Genomic DNA, 21,554 nt, shown 5'->3' with positions numbered 1-21,554 from the left:
CAAGACTTGGTCCCGGCCGTGGTTCCCGAACTGGAGCCGGAGCCGGTGGACTTCTCCGAGCTGAGTCTTGAAGAGGTCATTGGAGTCGGAGGCTTCGGGAAGGTCTATCGAGGAACATGGAAAGGGGAGTTGGTCGCAGTGAAAGCGGCCCGGCAGGACCCGGACGAGGACATCAGCGTCACGGCCCAGAACGTCCAGAACGAGGCCCGGCTCTTCTCCATGCTGAGGCACCCCAACATCATCGCACTCAAGGGTGTGTGCCTGCAGGAGCCCAACCTGTGCCTGATCATGGAGTACGCCTCGGGCGGGGCCCTGAGCCGGGCCCTGGCCGGATCCCGGATCCCTCCGCAGGTTCTGGTGAACTGGGCCGTGCAGATCGCCCAAGGCATGCTGTACCTGCACAGCGGAGCCATCGTGCCCGTCATACACCGCGACCTCAAGTCCAACAACAGTAAGTGCTCGTCCTTGTGCTGTTTAAAACTGTGTGTAGGATCCTCTCTTAGACGTGCGCCAGAACCTGCGCTAAATTCTCTTTATAAATCCCTTACTAAAAGTGTATGAAACCCAGAAATATTACAACGTTACCATAGAAGTCGCCCTCACTCACACCATACTTATACAGTCAAACTAAAATGTATTCACACTCCTTCAACATTTCTCACATTATCACAGTTTATATATCTATAAATTACAAAATAATAAAATATGAGAAGAACAAGATGGTTTTGTCCGTCCTTCTGTTAGACTCTCACACATGAATTATGTTGAATATCTGTCAGCTGTTAAATTTAACTACACAATTAGATAATACCAGTTTAGCTCAACCAATCACCAAGCAATGCTTCATGTTGTTCAGTCTGTGGTGTAAAAAGCTGCATTAGTTATTAAAGAAAAAACACTTCAGCAAAACATCATCAGCTCAAAGTGTCTGAATATTTGTGTATAATATGTCACAGTTTACTTTATTCTGCTCTCCTCACTTACAGAAATGAACTATAGTGTCCTGCACACACTAGTGAAAATGATATCCGGTGTCTGAATAGTTTCTGCTTTGCCTGTCGTTGAGTCGAGTCCGAGTGCATCAGTTTCCAGCCGAGTTTCCTTCAGAACACCAGTTATGAGGAGCCCCTAAAGGGACATGCAACATTATATTTCAGTGCTTTTGCATTCACTCATCAAAAGGGCATTCCTCTGAGAAATAGGGATGTGCGATATATTATCGTTTGCGATACGGTTTAAATTCTCCTCACGATAAGAATTAGTCTTTCCGAGAGTATGAATAAATACAGAATCTGTGTTCACATTTCAAACTTGTAATTGATTTGAATTATTATTGTGTGATGTTTTTCAGTACAGATGCACTATTTAAACATTATCTGCACTTTTACAGAAGAAACGTACGCAACTTTTCCATTTCTGCAAGGCCTGGTGTTTCGATGTTTACTTTTTTAAAATTCTTATATTATAGGAGTCTATTTGATGATGGGTACGTTTTACTTTAGATCAGTGTTTGTGTTTCTCTCAATAACGCATGCATCACTTGTAGCCAAAAACAGTGGTGAATGAAACTATATTTATATCGTCACTGATATCAGAAAATATTGTGATAAAGTTTTAAGTCCATATCGCCCATCCCTACTTAGAAACTTTGCATTTGCATGCAAAACAATTGTGTGTCGCAAAGGCATTGAAATGCAATTTTTTCCTTCCATGTCCTATTATTCCATCACAAAATATTTTGCGAGGTAATGCAAAAGCGTTGAAATATAATCTCATAATAGTTTTTCTGGGAACATAAAACATTTGCATTTACTCACACAAGCACTGGAATACAGTTTTACCCGGTCCCACCTCTCGGAGGAAAACACTTTTGCTAAAGAAAGCGTTCGAACATAATTTTTCCTCCCATCTCAATTCCCTACATTTCTGTTAGAATGAATCTCAAATATGGTCCATTCCTGGCTTCAGATGCTGGTGTTGTTGTGTTGTTGTTGTGTTTTGGGATTATTATCAGGCCCACATGGAAACTGCACAGGTTTCCGCAGAATCGTAACACCCATCATTCACAGACTTCTACATCTTCTACTCGATGCATCTGCGTTTGGTTTGGTATTGTGTTTAACTTGATTGTGCATTCATCTAGGAGTAACACTGTAGTCATTTCAACTCTATTTCAATCCAAGAATTCCAATGATTCCGTCTGGGCCTAGATAGTATTTATTTGGGTTGTTTGGTTGAGCTCCAGGACTCTGAGAGAATTGCCCGTTTCGGGGGGAAGAGGATATTCCCATGGCATGTATCACACACTCGTGAAGGGAATGTTGTTGGTCTGGATATCAAATAACACACACACACACACACACACACTTTGCCAACTCGATAAGAAGACCTCACACGGGTCAAGGATCATATCAGGGCGCAGACATGTTGCACTGAGCTGGACTTTGTGTTTGTTTTGCTGACTATATTGTACCATGTTTATTTCTCATGTATGAACCTATGAAATCGACAGATACTTCCATACTGTAAAACAGTCCCTTAAAAAAGCGGTGAAATTGTAAAAGTAAAATCTGATTTACATTAGTAAATGTATTATTCTTAAACGTAACTTTTCTGATGATCAGAACGATCTATTTAGATATTAGATGGCGTTAAGCTAACCTGAAGAGTCATACATTTATAAACACTGTTACACTGATGTGCATTAATCAGCAATTTGCCAAGACTTTGCTCATCCGATCACTATATAGAGTCCGAAATAGGAATGTTTACACAGTGCATTTTAAAAACGAGTATTTGTAGTCTTCCTTCCTCAGTTGTTCTTTCTTTTTTCCCTCTCTCTTACACGTCTGTTTCGTTATTGTCCACCCACGTATATCCCATGATCCTTCACTTCCCTACAGCGTGTCCATTCGGCTGGAAACCACCTCAGTTGTGTAAAACAAACTTTTTAATGCCGGCTCTCAGCACAATTCCCTCGCTGTAGTTCTCGATCTTATCTCTCTCTCTCTCTCTTTCTCTCTGTCTCTCTCTCTCTCTCTCTCTCTCACTCTCTCTCTCTCTCTCTCTCTCTCTCTCTCTCTCTCTCTCTCACTCTCACTCTCTCTCTCTGCCTCTATCTCTCTCGCTCTCTCTCTCTCTCTCTCTCTCTCTCTCTCTCTCACTCTCACTCTCTCTCTCTGCCTCTATCTCTCTCACTCTCTCTCTCTCTCTCTCACTCTCTCTCTCTCTCTCTCTCTCTGCCTCTCTCTCTCTCTCTCTGCCTCTCTCTCTCTTCTCTCTCTCTCTCTCTCTCTCTCTCTCTGCCTGTTGTTTTTTAATTCTTTCCGATCTCTTTGTCCCAGACCTGCCCTGACTTGTCTCTCGAGCTCCGTCGTTCCAGATCGCAGCATCCTGTGTTTTTCTTTCTTCTTTCGTCTGTTTCTCTTTTTTCACCCAGCTAACTTCATTTTTTGCTTCCTACTCATTTTCTAAAGACAGCCTCCCTCTGTTCCTGTGCTGAGGATTATGGGCTGTTGTTCAGGTCACTGCCATGCCTGGAGTTTCTTCAGCATTTATCAGTAGTTTAGTGTGAAGAGTTACATTATTTCAGCAGAATTTGAATTTAAAGAGTTTCTTTGCTTAATCAGAGGTTTCACTATTTCATCTCTAGTTTAATCTGTATTCAGTAGTTTAATGTGTAGGGTTTCTGTATTCAGTAGTTTAATGTGTAGAGTTTCTGTATTCAGTAGTTTAATGTGTAGAGTTTCTGTATTCAGTAGTTTAATGTGTAGAGTTTCTGTAGAGTTTCTGTATTCAGTCGTTTAATGTGAAGAGTTTCTGTATTCAGTAGTTTAATGTGTAAAGTTTCTGTATACAGTAGTTTAATGTGTAGAGTTTCTGTAGAGTTTCTGGATTCAGTAGTTTAATGTGAAGAGTTTCTGTATTCAGTAGTTTAATGTGTAGAGTTTCTGTATTCAGTAGTTTAATGTGTAGAGTTTCTGTAGAGTTTCTGTATTCAGTAGTTTAATGTGAAGAGTTTCTGTATTCAGTAGTTTAATGTGTAGAGTTTCTGTATACAGTAGTTTAATGTGTAGAGTTTCTGAATTCAGTAGTTTAATGTGTAAAGTTTCTGTATACAGTAGTTTAATGTGTAGAGTTTCTGTATTCAGTAGTTTAATGTGAAGAGTTTCTGTATTCAGTAGTTTAATATGTAGAGTTTCTGTATTCAGTAGTTTAATGTGTAAAGTTTCTGTATTCAGTAGTTTAATGTGAAGAGTTTCTGTATTCAGTAGTTTAATGTGAAGTTTCTGTATTCAGTAGTTTAATGTGAAGAGTTTCTGTATTCAGTAGTTTAATGTGAAGAGTTTCTGTATTCAGTAGTTTAATGTGTAGAGTTTCTGTATTCAGTAGTTTAATGTGAAGAGTTTCTGTATTCAGTCGTTTAATGTGTAGAGTTTCTGTATTCAGTAGTTTAATGTGTAGAGTTTCTGTATTCAGTCGTTTAATGTGTAGAGTTTCTGTATTCAGTCGTTTAATGTGAAGAGTTTCTGTATTCAGTCGTTTAATGTGTAGAGTTTCTGTATTCAGTAGTTTAATGTGAAGAGTTTCTGTATTCAGTAGTTTAATGTGAAGAGTTTCTGTATTCAGTCGTTTAATGTGTAGAGTTTCTGTATTCAGTAGTTTAATGTGTAAAGTTTCTGTATTCAGTAGTTTAATGTGTAGAGTTTCTGTATTCAGTCGTTTAATGTGAAGAGTTTCTGTATTCAGTCGTTTAATGTGAAGAGTTTCTGTATTCAGTAGTTTAATGTGTAGAGTTTCTGTATTCAGTCGTTTAATGTGTAGAGTTTCTGTATTCAGTAGTTTAATGTGTAGAGTTTCTGTATTCAGTAGTTTAATGTGTAGAGTTTCTGTATTCAGTCGTTTAATGTGTAGAGTTTCTGTATTCAGTCGTTTAATGTGTAGAGTTTCTGTATTCAGTCGTTTAATGTGTAGAGTTTCTGTATTCAGTCGTTTAATGTGTAGAGTTTCTGTATTCAGTAGTTTAATGTGTAGAGTTTCTGTATTCAGTAGTTTAATGTGTAGAGTTTCTGTATTCAGTAGTTTAATGTGAAGAGTTTCTGGATTCAGTCGTTTAATGTGAAGAGTTTCTGGATTCAGTAGTTTAATGTGTAGAGTTTCTGTATTCAGTAGTTTAATGTGAAGAGTTTCTGTATTCAGTCGTTTAATGTGTAGAGTTTCTGTATTCAGTCGTTTAATGTGTAGAGTTTCTGTATTCAGTCATTTAATGTGTAGAGTTTCTGTATTCAGTCGTTTAATGTGAAGAGTTTCTGTATTCAGTCGTTTAATGTGTAGAGTTTCTGTATTCAGTAGTTTAATGTGAAGAGTTTCTGTATTCAGTAGTTTAATGTGAAGAGTTTCTGTATTCAGTAGTTTAATGTGAAGAGTTTCTGTATTCAGTAGTTTAATGTGTAGAGTTTCTGTATTCAGTAGTTTAATGTGAAGAGTTTCTGTATTCAGTAGTTTAATGTGTAGAGTTTCTGTATTCAGTAGTTTAATGTGTAGAGTTTCTGTATTCAGTCGTTTAATGTGTAGAGTTTCTGTATTCAGTAGTTTAATGTGAAGAGTTTCTGTATTCAGTAGTTTAATGTGAAGAGTTTCTGTATTCAGTAGTTTAATGTGTAGAGTTTTTGTATTCAGTCGTTTAATGTGTAGAGTTTCTGTATTCAGTCGTTTAATGTGTAGAGTTTCTGTATTCAGTCGTTTAATGTGAAGAGTTTCTGTATTCAGTCGTTTAATGTGTAGAGTTTCCTAGGTGTGTGTGTGTGTGTGTGTGTGTGTGTGTGTGTGTGTGTGTGTGTGTGTGTGTACTGAGTTTCCCAGGTGTGTGTACTGAGTTTCCCAGGTGTGTGTACGTGTGTACTGAGTATCCCAGGTGTGTGTACGTGTAAACTGAGTTTCCCGGGTGTGTGTACTGAGTTTCCCAGGTGTGTTTCCCAGGTGTGTGTATTGAGTTTCCCAGGTGTGTGTACGTGTGTACTGAGTATCCCGGGTGTGTGTACGTGTATACTGAGTTTCCCAGGTGTGTGTACTGAGTTTCCCAGGTGTGTTTCCCAGGTGTGTGTATTGAGTTTCCCAGGTGTGTGTCCTGAGTTTCCCAGGTGTGTGTCCTGAGTTTCCCAGGTGTGTGTACTGAGTTTCCCAGGTGTGTGTACTGAGTTTCCCAGGTGTGTGTACTGAGTTTCCCAGGTGTGTGTACTGAGTTTCCCAGGTGTGTGTACTTAGTTTCCCAGGTGTGTGTACTGAGTTTCCCAGGTGTGTGTACTGAGTTTCCCAGGTGTGTGTCCTGAGTTTCCCAGGTGTGTGTGTGTGTGTGTGTGTGTGTGTACTGAGTTTCCTAGGTGTGTGTGTGTGTGTGTGTACTGAGTTTCCTAGGTGTGTGTGTGTGTGTGTGTGTGTACTGAGTTTCCCAGGTGTGTGTACTGAGTTTCCCAGGTGTGTGTACTGAGTTTCCCAGGTGTGTGTGTGTGTGTGTGTGTGTGTTTGTGTGTGTGTGTGTGTGTGTGTGTGTTTGTGTGTGTGTGTGTGTGTGTACTGAGTTTCCTAGGTGTGTGTGTGTGTGTGTGTGTGTGTGTGTGTGTGTGTGTACTGAGTTTCCCAGGTGTGTGTACTTAGAGTTTCTGTATTCAGTAGTTTAATGTGTAGAGTTTCTGTATTCAGTCGTTTAATGTGTAGAGTTTCTGTATTCAGTAGTTTAATGTGAAGAGTTTCTGTATTCAGTCGTTTAATGTGTAGAGTTTCTGTATTCAGTCGTTTAATGTGTAGAGTTTCTGTATTCAGTCGTTTAATGTGTAGAGTTTCTGTATTCAGTCGTTTAATGTGTAGAGTTTCTGTATTCAGTCGTTTAATGTGTAGAGTTTCCTAGGTGTGTGTGTGTGTGTGTGTGTGTGTGTGTACTGAGTTTCCCAGGTGTGTGTACTGAGTTTCCCAGGTGTGTGTACGTGTGTACTGAGTATCCCGGGTGTGTGTACGTGTAAACTGAGTTTCCCGGGTGTGTGTACTGAGTTTCCCAGGTGTGTTTCCCAGGTGTGTGTATTGAGTTTCCCAGGTGTGTGTACGTGTGTACTGAGTATCCCGGGTGTGTGTACGTGTATACTGAGTTTCCCAGGTGTGTGTACTGAGTTTCCCAGGTGTGTTTCCCAGGTGTGTGTATTGAGTTTCCCAGGTGTGTGTCCTGAGTTTCCCTGGTGTGTGTCCTGAGTTTCCCAGGTGTGTGTACTGAGTTTCCCAGGTGTGTGTACTGAGTTTCCCAGGTGTGTGTACTGAGTTTCCCAGGTGTGTGTACTGAGTTTCCCAGGTGTGTGTACTGAGTTTCCCAGGTGTGTGTACTTAGTTTCCCAGGTGTGTGTACTTAGTTTCCCAGGTGTGTGTACTGAGTTTCCCAGGTGTGTGTACTGAGTTTCCCAGGTGTGTGTACTGAGTTTCCCAGGTGTGTGTGTGTGTGTGTGTGTGTGTGTACTGAGTTTCCTAGGTGTGTGTGTGTGTGTGTGTACTGAGTTTCCTAGGTGTGTGTGTGTGTGTGTGTGTGTACTGAGTTTCCCAGGTGTGTGTACTGAGTTTCCCAGGTGTGTGTGTGTGTGTGTGTGTTTGTGTGTGTGTGTGTGTGTGTGTTTGTGTGTGTGTGTGTGTGTGTACTGAGTTTCCTAGGTGTGTGTGTGTGTGTGTGTGTGTGTACTGAGTTTCCCAGGTGTGTGTACTGAGTTTCCCAGGTGTGTGTCCTGACTTTCCCAGGTGTGTGTACGTGTGTACTGAGTTTCCCAGGTGTGTGTACGTGTGTACTGAGTTTCCCAGGTGTGTGTACTGAGTTTCCCAGGTGTGTGTCCTGAGTTTCCCTGGTGTGTTTCCCTGGTGTGTTTCCTGAGTTTCCCAGGTGTGTGTCCTGAGTTTCCCAGGTGTGTGTCCTGAGTTTCCCAGGTGTGTGTCCTGAGTTTCCCAGGTGTGTGTCCTGAGTTTCCCAGGTGTGTGTCCTGAGTTTCCCAGTGTACTGAGTTTCCCAGGTGTGTGTCCCAGGTGTGTGTCCTGAGTTTCCCAGGTGTGTGTCCTGTGTTTCCCAGGTGTGTTTCCCAGGTGTGTGTCCTGAGTTTCCCAGGTGTGTTTCCCAGTTGTGTGTCCTGAGTTTCCCAGGTGTGTTTCCCAGGTGTGTGTCCTGAGTTTCCCAGGTGTGTGTCCTGAGTTTCCCAGGTGTGTTTCCCAGGTGTGTGTCCTGAGTTTCCCAGGTGTGTGTCCTGAGTTTCCCAGGTGTGTGTCCTGAGTTTCCCAGTGTACTGAGTTTCCCAGGTGTGTGTCCCAGGTGTGTGTCCTGAGTTTCCCAGGTGTGTGTCCTGTGTTTCCCAGGTGTGTTTCCCAGGTGTGTGTCCTGAGTTTCCCAGGTGTTTTTCCCAGTTGTGTGTCCTGAGTTTCCCAGGTGTGTTTCCCAGGTGTGTGTCCTGAGTTTCCCAGGTGTGTGTGTGTCCTGAGTTTCCCAGGTGTGTGTGTGTCCTGAGTTTCCCGTGTGTGTGTGTGTCCTGAGTTTCCTGTGTGTGTGTGTCCTGAGTTTCCCAGGTGTGTGTCCTGAGTTTCCCAGGTGTGTGTCCTGAGTTTCCCAGGTGTGTGTCCTGAGTTTCCCAGGTGTGTGTCCTGAGTTTCCCAGGTGTGTGTCCTGAGTTTCCCAGGTGTGTGTCCTGAGTTTCCCAGGTGTGTGTCCTGAGTTTCCCAGGTGTGTGTCCTGAGTTTCCCAGGTGTGTGTCCTGAGTTTCCCAGGTGTGTGTCCTGAGTTTCCCAGGTGTGTGTCCTGAGTTTCCCAGGTGTGTGTCCTGAGTGTCCCAGGTGTGTGTCCTGAGTGTCCCAGGTGTGTTTCCCAGGTGTGTGTCCTGAGTTTCCCAGGTGTTTGTGTCCCAGGTGTGTGTGTGTCCTGAGTTTCCCAGGTGTGTGTCCTGAGTTTCCCAGGTGTGTGTCCTGAGTTTCCCAGGTGTGTGTCCTGAGTTTCCCAGGTGTGTGTCCTGAGTTTCCCAGGTGTGTGTACTGAGTTTCTCAGGTGTGTGTACTGAGTTTCCCAGGTGTGTGTACTGAGTTTCCCAGGTGTGTGTACTGAGTTTCCCAGGTGTGTGTACTGAGTTTCCCAGGTGTGTGTACTTAGTTTCCCAGGTGTGTGTACTTAGTTTCCCAGGTGTGTGTACTGAGTTTCCCAGGTGTGTGTACTGAGTTTCCCAGGTGTGTGTACTGAGTTTCCCAGGTGTGTGTGTGTGTGTGTGTGTGTGTGTACTGAGTTTCCTAGGTGTGTGTGTGTGTGTGTGTACTGAGTTTCCTAGGTGTGTGTGTGTGTGTGTGTGTGTACTGAGTTTCCCAGGTGTGTGTACTGAGTTTCCCAGGTGTGTGTGTGTGTGTGTGTGTTTGTGTGTGTGTGTGTGTGTGTGTTTGTGTGTGTGTGTGTGTGTGTACTGAGTTTCCTAGGTGTGTGTGTGTGTGTGTGTGTGTGTACTGAGTTTCCCAGGTGTGTGTACTGAGTTTCCCAGGTGTGTGTCCTGACTTTCCCAGGTGTGTGTACGTGTGTACTGAGTTTCCCAGGTGTGTGTACGTGTGTACTGAGTTTCCCAGGTGTGTGTACTGAGTTTCCCAGGTGTGTGTCCTGAGTTTCCCTGGTGTGTTTCCCTGGTGTGTTTCCTGAGTTTCCCAGGTGTGTGTCCTGAGTTTCCCAGGTGTGTGTCCTGAGTTTCCCAGGTGTGTGTCCTGAGTTTCCCAGGTGTGTGTCCTGAGTTTCCCAGTGTACTGAGTTTCCCAGGTGTGTGTCCCAGGTGTGTGTCCTGAGTTTCCCAGGTGTGTGTCCTGTGTTTCCCAGGTGTGTTTCCCAGGTGTGTGTCCTGAGTTTCCCAGGTGTGTTTCCCAGTTGTGTGTCCTGAGTTTCCCAGGTGTGTTTCCCAGGTGTGTGTCCTGAGTTTCCCAGGTGTGTGTCCTGAGTTTCCCAGGTGTGTTTCCCAGGTGTGTGTCCTGAGTTTCCCAGGTGTGTGTCCTGAGTTTCCCAGGTGTGTGTCCTGAGTTTCCCAGTGTACTGAGTTTCCCAGGTGTGTGTCCCAGGTGTGTGTCCTGAGTTTCCCAGGTGTGTGTCCTGTGTTTCCCAGGTGTGTTTCCCAGGTGTGTGTCCTGAGTTTCCCAGGTGTTTTTCCCAGTTGTGTGTCCTGAGTTTCCCAGGTGTGTTTCCCAGGTGTGTGTCCTGAGTTTCCCAGGTGTGTGTGTGTCCTGAGTTTCCCAGGTGTGTGTGTGTCCTGAGTTTCCCGTGTGTGTGTGTGTCCTGAGTTTCCTGTGTGTGTGTGTCCTGAGTTTCCCAGGTGTGTGTCCTGAGTTTCCCAGGTGTGTGTCCTGAGTTTCCCAGGTGTGTGTCCTGAGTTTCCCAGGTGTGTGTCCTGAGTTTCCCAGGTGTGTGTCCTGAGTTTCCCAGGTGTGTGTCCTGAGTTTCCCAGGTGTGTGTCCTGAGTTTCCCAGGTGTGTGTCCTGAGTTTCCCAGGTGTGTGTCCTGAGTTTCCCAGGTGTGTGTCCTGAGTGTCCCAGGTGTGTTTCCCAGGTGTGTGTCCTGAGTTTCCCAGGTGTTTGTGTCCCAGGTGTGTGTGTGTCCTGAGTTTCCCAGGTGTGTGTCCTGAGTTTCCCAGGTGTGTGTCCTGAGTTTCCCAGGTGTGTGTCCTGAGTTTCCCAGGTGTGTGTCCTGAGTTTCCCAGGTGTGTGTCCTGAGTTATCCAGGTGTGTGTCCTGAGTTTCCCAGGTGTGTGTGTGTCCTGAGTTTCCCGTGTGTGTGTGTCCTGAGTTTCCCAGGTGTGTGTCCTGAGTTTCCCAGGTGTGTGTCCTGAGTTTCCCAGGTGTGTGTCCTGAGTTTCCCAGGTGTGTGTCCTGAGTTTCCCAGGTGTGTGTCCTGAGTTTCCCAGGTGTGTGTGTGTCCTGAGTTTCCCAGTTGTCTGTGTCCCAGGTGAGTGTCCTGAGTTTCCCAGGTGTGTGTGTCCTGAGTTTCCCAGGTGTGTGTGTCCTGAGTTTCCCAGGTGTGTGTGTGTCCTGAGTTTCCCAGGTGTGTGTCCTGAGTTTCCCAGGTGTGTGTGTGTCCTGAGTTTCCCAGGTGTGTGTACTGAGTTTCCCAGGTGTGTGTGTGTCCTGAGTTTCCCAGGTGTGTGTCCTGAGTTTCCCAGGTGTGTGTGTGTCCCGAGTTTCCCAGGTGTCTGTGTCCCAGGTGTGTGTCCTGAGTTTCCCAGGTGTGTGTGTGTCCTGAGTTTCCCAGGTGTGTGTGTGTCCTGAGTTTCCCAGGTGTGTGTGTGTCCTGAGTTTCCCAGGTGTGTGTGTGTCCTGAGTTTTCCAGGTGTGTGTGTGTCCTGAGTTTTCCAGGTGTGTGTGTGTCCTGAGTTTCCCAGGTGTGTGTGTGTGTCCTGAGTTTCCCAGGTGTGTGTGTGTGTCCTGAGTTTCCCAGGTGTGTGTGTGTGTCCTGAGTTTCCCAGGTGTGTGTGTGTGTCCTGAGTTTCCCAGGTGTGTGTGTGTGTCCTGAGTTTCCCAGGTGTGTGTGTGTGTCCTGAGTTTCCCAGGTGTGTGTGTGTGTGTCCTGAGTTTCCCAGGTGTGTGTGTGTGTCCTGAGTTTCCCAGGTGTGTGTGTGTGTCCTGAGTTTCCCAGGTGTGTGTGTGTGTCCTGAGTTTCCCAGGTGTGTGTGTGTCCTGAGTTTCCCAGGTGTGTGTGTGTCCTGAGTTTCCCAGGTGTGTGTGTGTGTCCTGAGTTTCCCAGGTGTGTGTGTGTCCTGAGTTTCCCAGGTGTGTGTGTGTCCTGAGTTTCGTGTCCTGAGTTTCCCAGGTGTGTTTCCCAACTGTGTATCCTGAGTTTCCCATGTGTGTGTCCGAGGTGTGTGTCCTGAGTTTCCCAGGTGTGTGTCCTGAGTTTCCCAGGTGTGTTTCCCAGGTGTGTGTCCTGAGTTTCCCAGGTGTGTTTCCCAGGTGTGTTTCCCAGGTGTGTGTCCTGAGTTTCCCAGGTGTGTTTCCCAGGTGTGTATCCTGAGTTTCCCATGTGTGTGTCCGAGGTGTGTGTCCCGAGTTTCCCAGGTGTGTGTCCTGAGTTTCCCAGGTGTGTGTCCTGAGTTTCCCAGGTGTGTGTCCTGAGTTTCCCAGGTGTGTGTCCTGAGTTTCCCAGGTGTGTGTGTGTCCTGAGTTTCCCAGGTGTGTGTGTGTCCTGAGTTTCACGTGTGTGTGTGTGTCCTGAGTTTCCCAGGTGTGTGTCCTGAGTTTCCCAGGTGTGTGTCCTGAGTTTCCCAGGTGTGTGTCCTGAGTTTCCCAGGTGTGTGTCCTGTGTGTCCTGAGTTTCCCAGGTGTGTGTGTGTCCTGAGTTTCCCAGGTGTCTGTGTCCCAGGTGTGTGTGTGTCCTGAGTTTCCCAGGTGTGTGTGTGTGTCCTGAGTTTCCCAGGTGTGTGTGTGTCCTGAGTTTCCCAGGTGTGTGTGTGTCCTGAGTTTCCCAGGTGTGTGTCCTGAGTTTCCCGTGTGTGTTTGTCCTGAGTTTTCCAGGTGTGTGTGTGTGTCCTGAGTTTCCCAGGTGTGTGTGTGTGTGTGTCCTGAGTTTCCCAGGTGTGTGTGTGTGTGTCCTGAGTTTCCCAGGTGTGTGTGTGTCTTGAGTTTCCCAGGTGTGTGTGTGTCCTGAGTTTCCCAGGTGTGTGTGTGTCCTGAGTTTCCCAGGTGTGTGTGTGTCCTGAGTTTCCCAGGTGTGTGTGTGTGTCCTGAGTTTCCCAGGTGTGTGTGTGTGTCCTGAGTTTCCCAGGTGTGTGTTTGTCCTGAGTTTCCCAGGTGTGTGTGTGTCCTGAGTTTCCCAGGTGTGTGTGTGTCCTGAGTTTCCCAGGTGTGTGTGTGTCCTGAGTTTCCCAGGTGTGTGTGTGTCCTGAGTTTCCCAGGTGTGTTTCCCAGGTGTGTATCCTGAGTTTACCATGTGTGTTTCCGAGGTGTGTGTCCTGAGTTTCCCAGGTGTGTGTCCTGAGTTTCCCAGGTGTGTTTCCCAGGTGTGTGTGTGTCCTGAGTTTCCCGTGTGTGTGTGTGTCCTGAGTTTCCCAGGTGTGTGTCCTCAGTTTCCCAGGTGTGTGTCCTGAGTTTCCCAGGTGTGTGTCCTGAGTTTCCCAGGTGTGTGTCCCAGGTGAGTGTGTCCCAGCTGTGTGTCCTGAGTTTCCCAGGTGTGTGTCCTGAGTTTCCCAGGTGTGTGTCCTGAGTTTCCCAGGTGTGTGTCCTAAGTTTCCCAGGTGTGTGTCCTGAGTTTCCCAGGTGTTTGTCCTGAGTTTCCCAGGTGTGTGTGTGTGTCCTGAGTTTCCCAGGTGTGTGTGTGTCCTGAGTTTCCCAGGTGTGTGTGTGTGTCCTGAGTTTCCCAGGTGTGTGTGTGTCCTGAGTTTCCCAGGTGTGTGTGTGTCCTGAGTTTCCCAGGTGTGTGTGTGTCCTGAGTTTCCCAGGTGTTTGTGTGTCCTGAGTTTCCCAGGTGTGTGTGTGTCCTGAGTTTCCCAGGTGTGTGTGTGTCCTGAGTTTCCCAGGTGTGTGTGTGTCCTGAGTTTCCCAGGTGTGTTTCCCAGGTGTGTATCCTGAGTTTCCCATGTGTGTGTCTGAGGTGTGTGTCCTGAGTTTCCCAGGTGTGTGTCCTGAGTTTCCCAGGTGTGTTTCCCAGGTGTGTGTGTGTCCTGAGTTTCCCTTGTGTGTGTGTCCTGAGTTTCCCAGGTGTGTGTCCTGAGTTTCCCAGGTGTGTTTCCCAGGTGTGTGTGTGTCCTGAGTTTCCCTTGTGTGTGTGTCCTGAGTTTCCCAGGTGTGTGTCCTGAGTTTCCCAGGTGTATGTCCTGAGTTTCCCAGGTGTGTGTCCTGAGTTTCCCAGGTGTGTGTGTGTCCTGAGTTTCCCAGGTGTTTGTGTGTCCTGAGTTTCCCAGGTGTGTGTGTGTCCTGAGTTTCCCAGGTGTTTGTGTGTCCTGAGTTTCCCAGGTGTGTGTGTGTCCTGAGTTTCCCAGGTGTGTGTGTGTCCTGAGTTTCCCAGGTGTGTTTCCCAGGTGTGTATCCTGAGTTTCCCATGTGTGTGTCTGAGGTGTGTGTCCTGAGTTTCCCAGGTGTGTGTCCTGAGTTTCCCAGGTGTGTTTCCCAGGTGTTTGTGTGTCCTGAGTTTCCCTTGTGTGTGTGTCCTGAGTTTCCCAGGTGTGTGTCCTGAGTTTCCCAGGTGTGTTTCCCAGGTGTGTGTGTGTCCTGAGTTTCCCTTGTGTGTGTGTCCTGAGTTTCCCAGGTGTGTGTCCTGAGTTTCCCAGGTGTATGTCCTGAGTTTCCCAGGTGTGTGTCCTGAGTTTCCCAGGTGTGTTTCCCAGGTGTGTGTCTTGAGTTTCCCAGGTGTGTGTGTCCCAGCTGTGTGTCCTGAGTTTCCCAGGTGTGTGTCCTGAGTTTCCCAGGTGTGTGTCCTGAGTTTCCCAGGTGTGTGGCCTGAGTTTCCCAGGTGTGTGTCCTGAGTTTCCCAGGTGTGTGTCCTGAGTTTCCCAGGTGTGTGTCCTGAGTTTCCCAGGTGTGTGTCCTGAGTTTCCCGGGTGTGTGTCCTGAGTTTCCCGGGTGTGTGTCCTGAGTTTCCCAGGTGTGTGTCCTGAGTTTCCCAGGTGTGTGTGTGTGTCCTGAGTTTCCCAGGTGTGTGTGTGTGTCCTGAGTTTCCCAGGTGTGTGTGTGTCCTGAGTTTCCCAGGTGTGTGTGTGTCCTGAGTTTCCCGGGTGTGTGTGTGTCCTGAGTTTCCCGGGTGTGTGTGTGTCCTGAGTTTCCCAGGTGTGTGTGTGTCCTGAGTTTCTCAGGTGTGTGTCCTGAGTTTCCCAGGTGTGTGTCCTGAGTTTCCCTGGTGTGTGTTCTGAGTTTCCCAGGTGTGTGTCCTGAGTTTCCCAGGTGTGTTTCCCAGGTGTGTGTCCTGAGTTTCCCAGGTGTGTGTCCTGAGTTTCCCAGGTGTGTGTCCTGAGTTTCCCAGGTGTGTGTCCTGAGTTTCCCAGGTGTGTGTCCTGAGTTTCCCAGGTGTGTGTCCTGAGTTTCCCAGGTGTGTGTCCTGAGTTTCCCAGGTGTGTGTCCTGAGTTTCCCAGGTGTGTGTCCTGAGTTTCCCAGGTCTGTGTGCTGAGTTTCCCAGGTGTGTGTCCTGAGTTTCCCAGGTGTGTGTGTGTGTCCTGAGTTTCCCAGGTGTGTGTGTGTCCTGAGTTTCCCAGGTGTGTGTGTGTCCTGAGTTTCCCGGGTGTGTGTGTGTCCTGAGTTTCCCGGGTGTGTGTGTGTCCTGAGTTTCCCGGGTGTGTGTGTGTCCTGAGTTTCCCAGGTGTGTGTGTGTCCTGAGTTTCCCAGGTGTGTGTGTGTCCTGAGTTTCTCAGGTGTGTGTCCTGAGTTTCCCAGGTGTGTGTCCTGAGTTTCCCTGGTGTGTGTCCTGAGTTTCCCAGGTGTGTGTCCTGAGTTTCCCAGGTGTGTTTCCCAGGTGTGTGTCCTGAGTTTCCCAGGTGTGTGTGCTGAGTTTCCCAGGTGTGTGTCCTGAGTTTCCCAGGTGTGTGTCCTGAGTTTCCCGGGTGTGTGTGTGTCCTGAGTTTCCCAGGTGTGTGTGTGTCCTGAGTTTCCCAGGTGTGTGTGTGTCCTGAGTTTCTCAGGTGTGTGTCCTGAGTTTCCCAGGTGTGTGTCCTGAGTTTCCCAGGTGTGTGTCCTGAGTTTCCCTGGTGTGTGTCCTGAGTTTCCCAGGTGTGTGTCCTGAGTTTCCCAGGTGTGTTTCCCAGGTGTGTGTCCTGAGTTTCCCAGGTGTGTGTGCTGAGTTTCCCAGGTGTGTGTCCTGAGTTTCCCAGGTGTGTGTCCTGAGTTTCCCAGGTGTGTGTCCTGTGTGTCCCAGGTGTTTGTCCTGTGTGTCCTGAGTTTCCCAGGTGTGTGTACTGAGTTTCCCAGGTGTGTGTCCTGAGTTTCCCAGGTGTGTGTCCTGAGTTTCCCAGGTGTGTGTCCTGAGTTTCCCAGGTGTGTGTCCTGAGTTTCCCAGGTGTGTGTCCTGAGTTTCCCAGGTGTGTGTCCTGAGTTTCCCAGGTGTCTGTGTCCTGAGTTTCCCAGGTGTGTGTCCTGTGTGTCCCAGGTGTGTGTCCTGTGTGTCCTGAGTTTCCCAGGTGTGTGTGCTGAGTTTCCCAGGTGTGTGTGCTGAGTTTCCCAGGTGTGTGTCCTGAGTTTCCCAGGTGTGTGTCCTGAGTTTCCCAGGTGTGTGTCCTGAGTTTCCCAGGTGTGTGTCCTGAGTTTCCCAGGTGTGTGGCCTGAGTTTCCCAAGTGTGTGTACTGAGTTTCCCAGGTGTGTGTCCTGAGTTTCCCAGGTGTGTGTCCTGAGTTTCCCAGGTGTGTGTCCTGAGTTTCCCAGGTGTGTGTCCTGAGTTTCCCAGGTGTGTGTCCTGAGTTTCCCAGGTGTGTGTCCTGAGTTTCCCAGGTGTGTGTCCTGAGTTTCCCAGGTGTCTGTGTCCTGAGTTTCCCAGGTGTCTGTGTCCTGAGTTTCCCAGGTGTCTGTGTCCTGAGTTTCCCAGGTGTGTGTCCTGTGTGTCCCATGTGTGTGTCCTGTGTGTCCTGAGTTTCCCAGGTGTGTGTGCTGAGTTTCCCAGGTGTGTGTGCTGAGTTTCCCAGGTGTGTGTCCTGAGTTTCCCAGGTGTGTGTCCTGAGTTTCCCAGGTGTGTGTCCTGAGTTTCCCAGGTGTGTGTCCTGAGTTTCCCTGGTGTGTGTCCTGAGTTTCCCAGCGTAAAGACACAACACACACAACTTTACAGGAACTGCAAAGGAAGTGTTTCTGTAATGATGGCAACAATGCGACACACACACACACACACACACTCTAACCCGACCCCTAAACCTACCCATCACACACACGCACATGCACATGCACACGCACGCACACACAAACACACACACACACACACACACACACACACACTAACCCCACGCCTTACACTCATGTATTTTATTGAAGTTTAGTTCACTCCACTTTTTAGACGTTTCGCACCCGTTTGTCAATTAATCATTTTAAGGTTCTTCAGTATTTTGTACAGAATATGTTAATTTTTGCATGATTTACTTTAATATCTTCTTTATTTATAATTGATCTATCATTTATTTCTGATCTGGCTGCTAAACGAAGGGCTTTTGAATCTGTAAGCTTTAGTTCTGTTGCAAACCTTAGTGTTCGTCATGACTTGTGTGATCTGTCCATGCAATGTGTCTAAATAAAGAGAAGTGTGTTGTTGTTGTTGGCAAGTTAGTCGTTATTGTACATTTATATGTGATTTATGACATTTAATAAATTCTGTGCTGCTGTTCTTTGCTCATGAATCAGACTCTCGTCTCAGACCGGAACAGTCTGAGAGTGAAACACTGTTTGATTGGTCTGTTGAACTTCGGACTCGGCCAATGGCAGGACTTTGGGGGCGGGACGAGAACCAATGAATGAAGTCTCAGTCTGGTGGACAGAAAATGCAACAGAGTGGACAGAGTGACTTTCAAAGCAGAGAACATAATTCACTCAAAAATAAATGTCGTTCAAATCAGTATGGTATAGTTTATGACTTTGTGTAGTTTTTAATGTATTGCATAATTAACTTAGACAGAGTGCAGACATTTTTTTTTCCTTTTGTTGGTTTTGGAACAAAAGGACACTTTTAGACAACCTCAACCAAATATAACATTATTTTGATAGATTTTACCCCGCTAAAAATAAGTTCATGTTTTTGGGCATTAAAATGTCCTGGTGATACTATTATTGGTTGTAGTTAAATATAATTTATATTTACTGTTTTTCAGTAGTTGTTTTTGTCGTATTTATTACTTTTTTATTTTAAGAATGTCTATATAGTTCTTATTTTAATATATAATATATATATTCAGTTTTTGTTATTTTAATACTTTGTGTGTGTGTGTGTGTGTCTAGTCAAGTCACATTTATTTATACTGTATAGCGCTTTTTACAATACAGATTGTTTTAAAGCAGCTTTACAGAGATAACAGGAAAATATTGCAAAAAATGTATTAATTTAGTAAATTTTTATATAGCCGCTCTGGAGAAAACCGTGTGTGTGAGAGCAAGATAAGGACGAGCAGCTCACGGACTCTCTTTATTTTTGAAAGGCTCATCCAAATATGAACAGGAGATTTGGTGTGTGTGTGTGTGTGTGTGTGTGTGTGTGTTGTGTGCAGGTACAAGCTTGGCACGGGATTCCCCTTTTACAGCCTCAGAAAATATTTCCTAGCATGCACCGGGAGTTCAGATTTTTCCCAAAGAAAGGGACACTCTGGAATGAATATGTCAAGAGGGCAGAAAACACGCGCACACACACACACACACACACACACTCACACTCACACACTCACACACACACACACACACACACTCACACACTCACACACACACACACACACACACACTCACACACTCACACACACACACACACACACTCACTCACACACACTCACACACACTCACACTCACACACTCACACACACTCACACACACACACACACACACACTCACACACTCACACACACACACACTCACACTCACACACACACACACACACACTCACACACACACAGTGACCAAATTCATTGGAATCGTGGAATAAAAAAGTAAAAATTGTAAACTCAGTGTGTTTCATGGTTGTTTGCAGTCCAGTATTACTGGAGCTTAAAGTCAGCATGAAATGCAAATTCAGGTGTAGATCTTATAGTGAACGATTCATCCATGCACATGTTTAATTGTTTAAAACATTTCCTGAGTTTCTGTTTTTTTTTGTGTTATTTTCTATTATTTTTAAAATACGTCTATATAGTTCTTATGTATTACTTAACAAAGAAATCATGATTAATTAATTTTTATTTCAGTTTGGGTTATTTTAGTACTTCAGGTTAAACTAATGAAAATGAGAAATGTTGTTTTCACAACTAACTGAAATACATTTTTTATTCTATTTAAGTTTGTTTATTTTATTGCAAGTAATGTTTTTTTTATAGTTTTACTTTATAGTTTTACTTAACGATAATAACCCTGAACGAAACTGTAGAACACAAGCCGTTAAATCAGCTGCTAGTTTTCCTGCGGAGAGTTCAGGGGTCAGAGGTCAGGGGTCAGGGGTCAGAGGTCAGGGGTAACACCTAGTGCTGGTTAAACTTCAGCCGCTTGCAGTTAATCAGTGAGTGATTTCAGGGATTCTGAACTTGAGTTTGACATGCTTTCTCTTAGAATAGGGTGTCAGGTAGTTATAGAACCAGTGACAACACACAGTGTTGTCGGGGTGTTGCAATGAGTGGTTGCTATGGTGATTTGAGTGGTTGCTAGTGACGGCCTCATCTGACTGATAGACTGACTGATTGTGTTGCGCTGGGGGTTTTTCCCTCAGAAGAACGAGCCTTTGTCTCTGTGCAACATACAGACTGTGGCAGCCTCAACGCACACGCACACACACACACACACACACACACACACACACACACACACACATACACACACACACACACACACACACACACACACACACACACACTAACCCTACCTATCACACGCACACACACACACACACACACACTAACCCTACCCATCACACATACAGACTGTCTGCTAGCCTCAGCGCACACACACACACACACACACACACACACACACACACACACACACACACACACACACACACACACACACACACTAACCCTACCCCTAAACCTACCCATCACACATACAGACACAGACTCTCACACACTCACACACACACACACACTAACCCTACCCATCACACATACAGACACAGACTCACACACACACACACACACACACACACTAACCCTACCCATCACACATACAGACACAGACTCACACACACACACACACACACACTAACCCTACCTATCACACAAAACCTACACACACATTAACATTAAACCTACCCCTAAACCTACCCATCACACACACACACACACACTAACCCTACCCCTAAACCAACATACACACACACACACACACACAGATGTGTGTGAGAAGATTAGCCGGTTGATTTGCTGTAGACGAGAGGAATCTTGATCTTCAGCAGAGGTGCATTGTGGGAGTGAGTGAACAAGGCCACCTCTCATACGGTAAACAAACACAGCCGGTCGCCGTGGTTACCATCTGCCCGTCGTCGTGGCGTCCAGCGTGTGGTGAAGACGGTCACATTCCTTCATGAACGCGGGCGTAATTGTAGCGTGTCTTCTGAGCGTGTGCAGATCTGCTTCGGTTCAAACACACACTGTGGAAACATCTCACATCGTCACTAACAGTGTATATAACAGGCAAAGTACTATATTTAATATTTAATTTCAATTTAATGTAATCTTTGTATATAACAGAGAAGAACTAGATAAAATAGTAAATTTTTAATAAATTTATTTTAGATTATTTTTCATTTTTAAATTATTTTCTGATTATTTTTCAACCTGTTATATTTATAAAATATTTCAAATTAATATTTTAATATGTAATATTTTATTGTTTTTGTAATTTATATATATATATATATAATTTTTCAATTATGTTTTTCGTTACTGAATGAATCGACGTTTTGAATGAATCGGTTGAATGAATGATTCAATGACTCACTCATTTAGAGTGACTCGCTGCCACCTACTGGTGGTTTTAATTTCAAAAAGTATCTTTTCATTTTTAAAATAATATCAGTATTCAGCGTTTTATGTGTAAAACATCAGCTCGTTACTTCAGCATGTGTAACTGCGGGTCAGACGCGCTCATGTCCTCTGAGCTTCGTGAAGTGTGTGTGGACGAGGAGATTCGCTCTCTGCGCTGGAAACATCAGTTTAGTTGATCCTGGTCTCAGTTGATTGGCTACAACTCTATTGTGTCTTATTAATCTACTTGAATTGATTGATTGCATTTAAGGATTTGACACAGAATATGAAGAATATTACAGTTTTTCTCGATTGTTTACACACATTTTCTGAAAGAATGCCTCATATTCTCAGAACTCTACACACAAATCAAAAAACACACACACAATTGGCAAAACCCCTCAATTCTCCTGCAAAATGAAACTTTACATTCAAAACAATGTTATTTCTTCTCAAAATGGTATTTTGTTTTCAAATGACACACACAAACCATCATATGAATAGACATTAATAAGAACCATTTGAACACTGATGTGCTCAATGTAAAACACTATGATGAATGGAAAACACTTCTCCATTCATCATAATGATTTAGGCCTTTTTTTTTGTTCAGTGTTACACTTACTACAGACAGTACATACATAACTGTGTTGTAAAATATTAGAGAATATTGTTTTTATACTCAGAACACACAAATACACACTAACAAATATATTTTATTTTCCCCACAAAAACAATGTACTGTTCATCCCATTCCCAACCAACACAAAGTTGCACATACACTACATACAAAACAACAGAAGAATTTACTGTACACAGTTACAGTAAAAACAAAAAAACTAACAAAAAACTATGCTGCATCCTCTCTTCTGTTGCGGTCTGGCCACAGCACAAGCAATGTTTTCCCTGGCCAAGCAGCAGG

At 45.3% G+C, this 21,554-nt stretch overlaps 1 pseudogene across 1 annotated transcript in view; it reads left to right on the top strand.

The window, feature by feature from the left end:
* The window catches only part of LOC143708856 (mitogen-activated protein kinase kinase kinase 11 pseudogene), a 21,613-nt pseudogene extending 784 nt beyond the window's left edge, over positions 1–20,829 (top strand). The window contains exons 2-3 of the transcript XR_013193685.1: positions 1–451; positions 20,714–20,829. The exon at positions 1–451 is cut by the window's left edge and continues 580 nt beyond it. The product of XR_013193685.1 is annotated as a mitogen-activated protein kinase kinase kinase 11 pseudogene (transcript). The remainder of the gene's footprint in view (positions 452–20,713) is intronic.
* The last annotated feature ends 725 nt before the right edge of the window (positions 20,830–21,554 follow it).

Source organism: Siphateles boraxobius, unplaced genomic scaffold (genome assembly GCF_051911475.1).
Source record: "Siphateles boraxobius isolate OS27281-9 unplaced genomic scaffold, OSU_SipBor_1 431, whole genome shotgun sequence".
In the NCBI taxonomy this organism is placed as follows: domain Eukaryota; kingdom Metazoa; phylum Chordata; class Actinopteri; order Cypriniformes; family Leuciscidae; genus Siphateles; species Siphateles boraxobius.
Note: the sequence above shows the minus strand (reverse complement) of the source record. Positions and strands in the feature narration are given on the sequence as shown.